Here is a 12,900-nt window from a genome sequence, read left to right on the forward strand (position 1 = left end):
CTATTTTTGTTTTTTAAAAATAATTTAATAATTTGAATAATTCTAATTACTATTATTTTTATGGGAAAAGTTTTAAATGTTTAGTGAGAAAGACTTGGAGCAATGCATTAATTACATATGGATAAGAAGACATGGCAGGATCTCCAGAGCTTTTCCTGGGGTGTATGGTGGGGAGCTATGTAAAGATAGTCCACATAAACCCCACTAAATAGAAGCTGCTCCTAAATATTTCCAAACAGGAGCCCAAAATAGATGAACAGTCTCCAACTCATCTTTAGAGTAGTGGGACTGCTTCTCCAGATCAGATCAGTGATGTTCATAGACACCACTTCTGTCTGAGTGGAATAGTACTGTTCAGTGTCTCTCAGGATGCAGATGTTGGTCATTCTTTACAAAGTTAATGGCCACAGCCTTCCAGCCATATCGACCTGATCTCCAAATTCTGTGTGAGTACAATTCTGTTTTTTTGGGCAGGTCATAGTTAATGATGAGGGACACCTGAGGGACATCTGACCTCCCGGCCCAGACATCTGTAGAAATGAGCCCTGTGCTGGTGCCGGATGGGAACTCCTTACTGACGGACTGTGGCCCTTTCTGAGGTGTGTCTCTGTGCATCCAGGACACGGTGAGAGCAGCATCTCTCATTTTCTCCATCAGCCAGTCAACTTTCCTTTTGGTGTTACAGAAGATGACCACCTGAATGACAGTTAGCATTTCGTAGAGATCACATGGGATGTCGAATTTCCACTCTTCTCTTTCCACTGCCACAAAAAGCTGTTTGATGGCTTCCAGAGTCAATTCACCAAGATGTGGATTGGGTCCATCATGTACTTGTTGGTCATCTCTAGGATTTCGCGAGGCAGTGTAACACTGATGAGAACTACTTGTGTGACTGGAGGCAAGTACCTGAACATGTCGCAAATCTGATCTTTGAAAATTAAGTTTACTTGTTTATTATAAAGGATATTGCAAAGGATACAGATGAAGAGATGTGTAGGGCAAGGTAGTGGGGAAGGTGCTGGGAGCTTCCAAGCCCTCCTGAGTGGGCCACTCTCCAGGAACCTCCATGTGTTAAGCTATCAGGAAGCTCCCTAATTATTTTCAGTAAGTAATACAAACATGTATAAAACACAAATTCAAAAGATACATAAGGTTATACAGTGAAACCAAGTCTTCCCACTCTACCTTCCAGCCACCAAGAGTCCAGCTTCAGTTTCTTGCTTTTCCTTTCAGAGAAATCCTTTGCATTATGAGCACATGCATCTGGCAGATCATTCTGTGTCACAGCGTAAAGACATGCTTTATTATTTATTATTTTTATGTCACCCAGGCTGGATGGAGTGCAGTAACTATTGAAAGACGTGATCATAGCACACTACAGTCCCCAACTCCTGGGTGCAAGTGATGCTCCTGACTCAGCCTCCTGAGTAGCTGGGACTAGCATTTTTCTTTTTAATGGCTGTGTACTGTTTGAGTGTACATCTCCTGCGGATGGACACTTAGTTGTTCCTAATTTTTTCCTGCAATAAACAATGCTGTACTGAATCATGCTACGTGAATCTCACTTCCACAGGATAAGATCTTAGGAGTGGAATTGATGAGTTAAAAGATACAAACATCTAACATTTTGATATATATTACAAAATTTATCTCCATAGAGATTATGTCAGTTTATATTTCTATTAGTGATATGAGGAGAGCCTGTTTTCTTATACTCCCATCTACAAAGTGTATTATCAAATGTATTGAAGTTTGCCAGTTTAGAAGGTTGAAGTGTTATTTCATTATAATTTTGATTTCTTTTATTTTGAGTGAAGTCGAGCATTTTTTTGGAAGTCGCTAATTATTTCCTTTCCTGAGCAGGCTGTCTTCTTTTGGGTTGTTTGTTTTTTTCCTTATTAATTTGTAGGACATTCTTTACATAGTGAGGAAATTTTAGCTCTTTGGTTGTGATATCATCTGCAAGTGTGTGTTTTTTGGCCTAGATTATCTTTTCAATTGTTTATGTTATTTGTTTGTTTATTTGTGTGTTTTTGCCATTCAGAAATATTTTATATGTATGGTTCCAGCTTCCAAATTTTTATTTTCAGGGTTCTGAGTTTTGTCACATACATAGAACGTCTTTTCCCACTTGGAGAGTTTAAATATATTTTTCTATTTTCCCTTGGTATTTTTATGGGTTTATATTTTACACTTAGATTTTTGCTCAATCTAAAATTTGTTTTTGTGTAAAGTGTGAGATAGGGATACAACTGAATATTTTTTCACATAGTTAACCTGTACTATTTATTGTATAAACTACCTTTCCCCTGTTATTTTAAAATGCCAGCATTAACGTATGTTAAATTAGGCCTGCCCGGTGGCTCACGCCTGTAATCCCAGCACTTTGGGAGGCTGAGGCAGGCGGATCACTTGAGGTCAGGAGTTTGAGACCAGCCTGGCCAACACGGTGAAACCCTGTCTCTATTAAAAATACAAAAATTAGCCAGGTGTGGTGGTACATTCCTGTAACTGCAGCTACTTGAGAGGCTGAGGCACGAGAATCGCTTGAACCTGGGAGGCAGAGGTTACAGTGAGCTGAGACTGTGCCGCTGCACTCTAGCCTGCGCAACAGTGAAACTCCGTCTTAAAAAACAAAAACAAAAACCAAAGCCCATATATTAAATTTATATTATGTATTTGGGTCTATTTATCAATTTTTCTGTTATGTTCTATTGGTATTTTTTTCATGAATGGTGGTGTACTTTAAAAATTATTCTAGCTTTATAATATATGTCAACACCCAGCATTGCTCTTTTTCATTATTACTCTTTTTCTTGCTTTTCATTTCAGATAAATTCTTTACATTTTTCTGAACAGTCTTGACCCCTTTTTTTTTTTCCCATAGGAACATTAGAATGGCTTTGCCTATGTTTTTTTTCTTAATTATATGTGTTTTCACTAGAGATTTTTTTTTCTTTTTCTTTTTCTTTTGAGACAGTCTCATTCTGTCGCCCAGGCTGGAGTGCAGTGGTGCCATCTCGGCTCACTGCAACCTCCACCTCCCAGGTTCAAGCAATTCTCCTGCCTCAGCCTCCTGGGTAGCTGGGATTACAGGGGCATGCCACCACACCTGGCTAGTATTTTTGGCATTTTTAGTAGAGATGGGGTTTCACCATATTGGCCAGGCTGGTTTCCAACTCCTGACCTCAAGTGCTTTGCCTGCCTCAGCCTCACAAAGTGCTGGGATTACAGGCGTGAGCCACCATGCTCAGCTCACTAGAGTTGTGTTGAATTCTCTGATTAATTTGGGGAGAGATGACATCTTTATAATTTGATTTTCCTTGTTTCAGAGAATGGTTGTCTTTCCATTTATTTACTGTCTATTTGCCCCTTAGAAGCATTTAAAATTTTACTTCATGTAGATTTTTCATACTTCTGGCTAAGTTCATTCCTAGATATATTATCCCCGCCCCCCAACTTTTTTTTTTTTTTTTTTGCTATTTCAAATCAAGTCTTTTTCTTCCATTTTACAATATAACCAGTAGTTGCCTGAACAGTAAATATATGATGGCTATTAATTTTATATAACAATTTTGTTTCTGGTCACACTTATGCTTGTTCTTAGTTTTAGTAATAGCTTTGTGTTATTAAAACAGTTGACTTGGATTTTCTTGAGAGAGTATTAAATTATTTTAAATGATGCTAGTTTTACCTCTTTTCTTTCTCTCTCTCTCTCTTTTTTTTTTTTCTTTTCTTTTGAGACAGGGTCTCATTGTGTCACCCAGGCTGGAGTGCAGTGGCATGATCTCTGCTCACTGCAGCCTCTGCCTCCCAGGCTCAAGTGTTCCTCCCACCTCAGCCTCTTGAGTAGCTGGAACTACAGGGGCACACCACCTTGCCCAGCTAATTTTTTTGTATTTTTTATAGAGATGGGGTTTTGCCATGTTGCCCACGGTGGTCTCCAACTCCTGAGCTCAAGCAATCCGCCCAACTTGGCCTCCCAAAGTGCTGAGATTACAGGTGTGAGCCACCGTGCCCAGCCTGTTTTCTCATTTTTATGCCTCATTTCTTTTTCTTATTTTGTTATATTGGCTGATATCCCCATTATAATGTTATATAGTAGTTGATAAAATGGGCATCTTTGTTTTGTTTCTCATTTTTTTGAGACTATGTATAATTTTTTCTCAGTAAGCATGATGGGAGATTGAAATAGATGTATTTTATCATGCTAAGGAAGTTTACCCATCTTTTCCTATTTTGTTAAGATAAAAAAATTAAAGTAGATATTGAAATTTAAAAAAAAAAGAAATTTTCAAATGCTTTTTTTTTTTTTTTTTTTGAGATGAAGTCTCACTCTGTCACCCAGGCCACAGTATCGTGGCGTGGTGTCGGCTCACTGCAACCTCCGCCTCCTGGGTTCAAGTGATTCTCCTGCCTCAACCACCTGAGTAGCTGGGATTACAGGTGCACACCACTATGCCCAGCTAATTTTTTGTATTTTTAGTAGAGACGGGGTTTTGCCATGTTGGCCAGGCTGGTCTTGAACTCCTGACCTCATGATCCGCCCACCTCGGCCTCCCAAAGTGCTGTGATTACAGGAGTGAGCCACCACACCAGGCCTGAAATGCCTTTTCAACATTTATGGAGACAGTTGTATGGATTTTCGCTCTTGATCCATTAATATCAATGGGTTTCTTAGTATTTTTGGAATAATCCCAATGGTATGGGTATTTCAAAGACTTTGATCCTTATTGCTACTGCTGCGTAGTATAGAAAGATTGTACTTGTTTGCTGCCCCATCATAGTTGTATCAGAACACCTAGCAAATGTAGCATGGGGAAGGCAATCAGTGCTCTTCTGCAGTAAAAAGTTATTATTAAAGAGATGAGGAAGATAAAAAATTTAAAAAAAGAAATAAAAAAACCAGAAAGGGATGAGAAGTGGGCAGATCTTCAATTTTAGTCCATTTCTGTGGGAAAACCATCTGGGTAAAAGCACCTTGCATCTTTGCAGGATTCAGTTATAGCAACAGGAAGGTACAAAACCCACGCACATGGAACCACTGTGCCTTCTAGCTTATGAAACACTCTTTCTGGGTACCTGTGGGAAGAATCAGGTATGTTATTCAGGAATGCTGAGAAGCAAAATTCAACTAACATGGACACAAAAAGAAATGAATTGGCTGATGTAATTGGAAATCTAAGAGGGTGGATCTGACTTTGGGTAGAGCAGAATCTATGAGTTCAAACACTATGATCAAGACTGTTCTTTATTTTTTGGCTCTTGGCTACCTTTGTTAACTTCATGCTTAGAAAGCCATTCTTCACATCCAGGCAAAACGGCCACCAGCTGTGCCAGACTTAGGCTTACCTCATTCTTCATTCTTCTTGAACTAAGAAGAGACCTTACATCTTTTCCCTCCTACTATCAAAATAATTTTTTTTTCTTTTGAGACAGAGTAGAGCCAGGCTGGTCTCAAACTCCTGAGCTCAAGCGATCTGCCTGCCTCGGCCTCTCAAAGTGCTGGGATTACAGGCATGAGCTACTGCACCTGGCCTAAAATAATTCTTAAAAAAAAACCTATGGCTTTGCTATGCCACAGGTCCACCTGCTTTTCAATTGCCTTGCTCAGGAAATGGAGACATCCTGATTTTGATTTTTCTGCCTGGGTCATGTGTTTGCCGCTGCAGTGAGAAAGCAAAGTAGACAACAAGCAGTGGATGAAGTGATAGAACCAGGAAATTCAAGGAGCTTCCTGGTGTTAGATCAAATCTTCACCATGGGTCTTGATAGAAGTAAATATTTCCTCTACAAATTATGCAAAGAAACACCATGATACTTTTTTTTTTTGTTTGAGAGAGTCTCACTCTGTCACCCAGGCTGGAGTGCAGTGTCGAGATCTCAGCTCACTGCAACATTCGCCTCCTGGGTTCAAGCAATTCTCCTGCCTCAGCCTCCCAAGTAAGTGGGATTATAGGCACACCCCCACATGCCTGGCTAATTTTTGTATTTTTAGTAGAGACCAGCTTTTGCCATGTTGGCCAGACTGGTCTTGAACTCCTGAGCTCAAGTGATCTGCTCACCTCGGCCTCCCAAAGTGCTGGAACTACAGGTGTGAGCCACTGCACCCAGCCAACACTATGATACTTTGAATTTAGCTGAATGGGCTCTAAAATTTAGATATTCTTATCTTTTCCCAGCCAAATCATGGGAGGTGAGCATATTGCCTATATAGACTCTCTTGAATATTATTTGAAAGCCCATTAAATTAAATAAACAAACCCTTGGCAACATGGGATTGCCGTGAATTTGACTTTTATCTTAATGTGTCAGGAAATAGTTGATGATATTTCCTCAACAATGACAAAGAAAATAAATTGAAATTAATTCTTTTTAGTTGATTAACTTCATGGCAATATACATATACTTCAGAGGTTCAAGATTTAGGGAAAATAAGCATCCAGTGAAGAAGAAATTGAAGAGAAAGACTTGGAAGAGGAGAACTCACAAATACAAGCGAGAGATGTTTTGACAGTAATGGGATATCAAGAACTGAATTGGCCCTGAAACTGTGTTCATTAAGTGTTGTGTGTTTCTTTGAGGTTTATTAAGACCCTGGAGAGGAAACGAACACATTTCAACACAGAGAAATAAAAATGCTCATTTAGGACTATAACATGTCTCCCCTGAGTTTTTTTAAATGTTATTTTTGACACACTTTTTTGGCATTTTGACACGCCGTTGTTACAGATCCAGTCACAGCACAGTACTTCCATTAGACAAAAACAACAGCATTTTTATTTCTCTAAGCGAAAAAGAGTTTGAAGTGAGATTTGAACTGACTTTCAAGAACTCTTCAGTGCAGTGAAAGAGTTGAGAAGATAAGACTGAGACGATGTTTGTGTGAAGAGAGGCAGGTAGGTCCCTAGCTCCTTCTCTAGGAACCCAGTCACTGTCAGCTGAGTTACTGTGCGAGACAAAATCCCAATAGCAGCACAGCCTTGACCTTGTTCGCAGGCGCTTTGGAAAGAAAACCTCACACAGGTACTGTGCATGCGCCGGGAGCTGGAGGGAGTTTGGCTTTTTGCCAGGCAAGAAACTGAGTGTAGCATCTCAAGGTTGTTGTCCAGACAACTGTAATCCAAACTCTCCGGTAACAGCCAGGAATAGGGGCTTCAGCCTGTAGTCCCAGCTACTCAGGAGGCTGAGGCGGGAGGATTGATTGAGCCCAGGAGGTTGAGGCTGCCGTGAGTTGTGATTGTGGCACTATGCTCCAGCCTGGGTAACAGAGCAAAACCCTGTCAAAAACAAACAACAAACAAACCAAACAAACAAACATTCCCTGATAAGACTTAGGACAGATCTTGAGGAAATTTGGAAAGCAGAGAAGCCATTTCTTCAGTGTTTCAGGGATATCTAATCTTTGAAGCCAACTCTCACCCTGCTCCTTAATTTATTCTCTTCTTTTCTTTCTCCTTTCCCTTTAATTTCTGCTCACCTGTAGGTAAAATAGAGTATGAGACACTGAAAGTTACTAAGAGATCCATAGTACGTGTCAGTCCTGATGAGGAATCACTGAGGCCCTTGAGCCCACTTCTACCTCTCACACAGTTACACCTGGAAAATGTCCTTGACTTTCTTGAGCCTCAATTTCCCAATTTATAAAATGGGGATAAAGATATCTACCTGGTGGGGTTATTGTGAGGCTTTCTGCACCTGAAACAATGTTTAGCGTGAAGTAGTTGTTCAACTGATGTTAGTTCCTCCTTTCTTTTTCCCTTATTTAGGAGAAATGAGACATAAGCATATGAAAAAGTAATTAGCCTTCAAAGAATATTTGCATATACAACAATTTTTGATCTAGATCCTGTTTACCAAAGCAAACTGTGGCTTTGGAAGATTAAATGAATGATTTTCTATAGTGACACATACCCAAGTCTACTCACTAGTGGCAGAGCAAGTAATCCTTTAGAAATATATGTAAGCAGGCTGGGCATGGTGGCTCATGCCTGTTATCCCAGCACTTTGGGAGGCTGAGGCAGGTGGATCACTTGAGGCCAGAAGTTGGAGACCAGCCTGGCCAACATGGTGAAACCCCGTCTCTACTAAAAATAGAAAAAAAAATTAGCCGGGACTGGTGGCAGGTGCCTGTAATCCCAGCTACTTGGGAGGCTGAGGCATGAGAATCTCTTGAACCTGGGAGGCAGAGGTTGCAGTGAGCCAAGATTGCACCATTGCACTCCAGCCTGGGCGACAAGAGTGAAACTCCATCTCAAAAAAAAAAAAAAAAAAAAAAAAAGAAATGTATGTATGCTGGCTAAAGAAAAAAAATACACGTAAAAATAAATAGATGGGATTAAATAAACAAGAATTGACTAATATAGGGGTCTCCTGCTGTCAGACGATCTGGGCTCAAATCCTGGCTTGGCTTCACACTCTTGGGTGAGCTGTTTAATCTTTTGAGCCTCATTCTTCTCATCTGTGAATGGGGATGGCCATGGGGGCTGATAAGAGGAGGATTAACTGGAGCAATGACTATAAGCCAAGTAGACAGGATCTGGCATGGCACGGACACTTAGTGTTAGCTGTTATTAACAATACAGAATGTAATTATCAGTCAAGTTGGCTGTTTGCATGTTTGTAAGGGAACAAGGATAAGGCAAAAGGTCCTAACACAATTCAGGGTATTTTTCCACACAAGTCCTGACTGTTCCAGAAGGTGTTAGGGCATTTGGGAGATTGCTGTTCGGAAGGGATTTAACCAATGGCTGACATCCCTGCTTCCTCCCCCAACTTCACCCCCACGCTGTAGATCAGTGCCAGCTCTGTGCATGAAGCATTACTCATACTGTCTTTTTACACAGCAGTTAACCTTACTTGTCACTGCTTCCGGTGGGAGATCAAGAGCATTGAAATTACGGAGGTGGCACCATAAATCATGGTCACTTCTTGACATGGCCAGACAAAGCAGCTGGAAAGAGCCTTGCTGCAATGTCAGTTCAAAGTTGAAATGTAAAGTTTTAACATATTAATTTTCTCTCTCTTTTTATTGTCATCCTGATTTTTCCTTGTTCCCTCATGACTCAAAGGAGCGCACGGGAGATTGAACTGGCAGCTTGGTGGGTTAATCACCATGCATGGTTTTTCTTTCTTTCTTTTTCTTTTTTTCTGCCCTCCAAGTGGGAACATGGTGATTTAAGAATGAAATAATTGAGCAAATCTAACTTGGTATAGTGAAAGAGCTGTTTTCACCTGCGAAATCTCAAGTTTCAGCATCTAATTTTAAACACAAAAGCTCTTAGAATGTAAGCTCCATGAAGGATGTATCCAAGGCATTGCACCCTGCCTAGGACATGCAGGCACTTATCAGATATTTGTGAAATTCATGGATGACAGCTCTGGCTTTCTGTCTTTCTCATTGCTTTAGTTTCTCCTATTCTTTTACCAAGACTTCCTCACCTGACCCCTCAAGTGCCCCCCAGGTATCAATTAGTGAAACACCTCTGTAAGAGTTGTTAATATGGTTTGGCTCTGTGTCCCCACCCAAATCTCATCTTGAATTGTAATTCCCACGTGTCAAGGTAGGGACCTGTAATTCCTACATGTCTAGGGAGGCAGGTAATTGGATCATGGCATCGGTTTCCCCCATGCTGTTCTTGTAATAGTGAGTGGGTTCTCAAGAGATCTGATAGTTTTATAAGTGTTTGGAAGTTCGTCCTTTGCACTTCTCTCTCCTACTGCCTTGTGAAGAAGGTGTCTGCTTCCCCTTCCGCCATGATTGTTAAGTTTCCTGAGGCTTCCCCAGCCATGCAAAACTGTAAGTCAATTAAACCTCTTTCCTTCATAAGCTACCCAGTCTCAGGAAAGTTCTTTATAGCAGTATGAAAATGGACTAATGTAGTTGACTTTCTGGATTCAGTTATTTTCCTACCCTACTTGGCTGCCATGACCTAGGACCTTAACTATAAACTTGTCCTTTCTGAGGGCTTAGGATCCTGACCTGTCTCTACTTAGTAGCCTGTTTTCTTGTTTCCTCATGTTAGGCAATTGGATTTTATGAAAGCTATACATCTCTTCCAGATTAATGCACATCCAGATGAGGCGCATGTAGCTTCGTCCATGATTTTTTTGGACCTTTTGGGGACACATGCATGAATCCAAGTCAAAGACCATGCCTTTTGTAATTGCTTGTTTAATTATCCATAGCTGCCACCAAGCTCTCCTCTCCTTGAGGGCGGGGAATAGGTTTCCCTCAACTTCTATCCATTTCTCAACCCACTACAATTAGGTTGTCATCTCAAAACTACCCTTCAGAAGTGGGTAGAAGTGCTCTCCAGGCCACCAACTGCCCGAGCCATTCCCGATTCCTGTCGTTGGTCATTATTGCTCACTCTTTTCTTCTCTCCTTTTCTTGGCTCTCACGACAACATTCTGCCCTTATTCTGCTAGCTCTTGGACGCTTCCTTCTTCGTTTCTTCCCTGGCTTCTCTTTGTCTTCTCTACCCCTGAATGCTCATCTTCCTAAGGGCTCTAGTCCCACTCCCCCTTTCCTCACATTCTACATCCCCTTTCTGAGGAAGTGCATCTCAGTTCTTGGTTTCCATCACTATGTGTCCACTACCAATAACCAGGGCATATCCCAGCCCAGACCTCAATCCTGAACACCCCCTCATCCCTCTACAGTCACTTGTGGGATGGCTCCACTGGCTTGTCTTTAGGACCTTATGCTCAACATGTCCGTTGGGAGAGAACACATCTTCTTCACTCCTGATATTTTCTTCTATGGGAAGTCATGTGCGTTAGTACAACATTTTCAGCCTCTTTGTACTCCCTCTCCACTTTGGAGAGGAGAAAACTCCCTGATTGGCGAGCTGCTCTTGGAGAGCATGTGGTCTTGGTTCCTCTTGACCTTCAGGAGGCTTAGTGGGAAAGTCCTTGCACTACCATGGGAGGTAAAGGGCACCCAGTCCTCCCAGGGTGGGGAGGACAAGCAGCAGTCTAATTCGGGGCTCAACCTGAGCGAATCCACTGGCCTGCAGGTATACACTGTGTTCTATAATATCAACCTTATTTTAAATAATGGGGATGTTTTAATTTCCTATTTGCTTTACTGTTTTATTTTTTTAGTGGTTCAGAAGTCAGGGCTTAGAAAAAGCACATTACTTGGCTGGGGATGGGGTGGGTGTAGGGGTGGAGAGGACTTTCAAGTGCTTGTATTACCCTAAACTGAACTAATTATGTTCTTGTGCTTTTTCTCTGGAATCTGCCTCTTTTCTGGTTTCTCTTATTTTTCTCAATGCCAGACCTCTTTTTTCTTCCAGTGATCCTTCTAGAACTTAGCTACCTGCCAGAAAATTTTTCTGAAAATGTCCTTAATTTGTGTTAATGGAAAAACAGGGAGATTTCACTCCCCATTCTGTCTCAGGAATACAAAGGGTCACACAGGCTCTGTTTAATGCTTATGGAGGGAAGAAAAGAAAGACTTCTTGGTCATTGCTGTCACCTGGAATTAACTGAGCAAAATTTCTCTAGCTACGATGAAGCAGTCCAAAAGAAGTAGAAAATAGAGATCCTGCTCTCATGAAGTTTATCATTTAAGGAGGAGGATTGTGTCAACAAGAGATACCTAAGATCACAAATAATGCTAAAATACTGAGATACACAGGAGAGCTATGATAACAATTTCAAATTAAATGAGAGGCCGGGCTCGGTGACTCATGTCTGTAATCCCAGCACTTCGGGAGGCTGAGGCAGCTGGATCACCTGAGCTCAGGAGTTCAAGACCATCCTGGCCTACATGATGAAACCCTATCTCTGCTAAAAATACAAAAATTAGCCTAGCATGGTGGCAGGCGCCTGTAGTCCTGGCTACTAGGGAGGCTGAGGCAGGAGAATCACTTGGACCCGGGAGACGGAGATTGCAGTGAGCCGAGATTGTGCCACTGCACTCCAGACTGGGTGACAGAGCAAGACTTCATCTCAAAAAAAAAAAAAAAAAAAAAAAAAAAAAAAAAAAGAGTACTGAAGTGATTGGACGGGGTCGGCTCCTAGAACGTAGAACTACAGTTATTATCATTTATGAAAAAGATTAGTGTATTGTTGGAATAGGTCAAGAGACCTGACTCACTTTTGCCTTTTACATCCAAATAAATTATTTTGTACTCCAAGACCTCTTAATTTAAACTCTGTCCTGCTTCTGTGCAGTTTTAGATGCCCTGGTTGGCTTATTGTATAAATATGGGCTTAGTTTCTATTTTGTTTTATTATTTCCTAAACTTTATATACATCCTGACATAACTCTTGCAGGTGTAAATTCATTCTGTAAGCAACAAGAAATATCACATTCTATGTTTTCTTTAAACTAATGTAAATCTGTTGCAGAGCCCCTATCCACCCGGCTGTCTAGAAATTCAATATTGGTCACTGCTGAGGCTCCCTGTGGGATCCTACCCGTGAATAGTGCAAAGAATTTGGGCATTAGAGCCTGAGCATCAGGGATGACCATCTGGTCATTGGCCACCAGCCTATTCCTGTGACCACAGAAATTCTTAGTGTCCCCGCCTTCAGATCGGGAGGCTCTGCTACTTGTGTGCCATGTCTTTGGGCCCAGGAATCCCGAAGGAGGCCGAGACATCGTTGTACTTAGGTCTGTCCTCTCTAGGTGTCTCCCAGAGCAACACCTTCAAGGTCTTATCACCTCCCTGGGTACTCCCTGAAACGGGTGTGGATGCGAGCTTCCCACAGGACTTATATGCCTCTCTTCATTCTCCAAAATATGTTTCTCTGTGTTATGGGCTGAACTTTGGGCTCCTCCAAATTCGTATGTTGAAGTGCTACAGCACCTTAGAACGTGACTGTTTTTGCAGATAGGGCCTTTAAAGAGGTAATTAAGTAAACATGAGGTCATCCATGTGGGCC

General features: G+C 41.4%; 1 pseudogene; it reads right to left on the minus strand.

The window, feature by feature from the left end:
- Positions 1–221: 221 nt before the first annotated feature.
- On the minus strand, positions 222–12,616 carry LOC101139419 (eukaryotic initiation factor 4A-III-like; annotated as a pseudogene).
- Positions 12,617–12,900: the final 284 nt, after the last annotated feature.

Source organism: Gorilla gorilla, chromosome 17 (assembly GCF_029281585.2).
Source record: "Gorilla gorilla gorilla isolate KB3781 chromosome 17, NHGRI_mGorGor1-v2.1_pri, whole genome shotgun sequence".
Classification (NCBI taxonomy): Eukaryota; Metazoa; Chordata; class Mammalia; order Primates; family Hominidae; genus Gorilla; species Gorilla gorilla.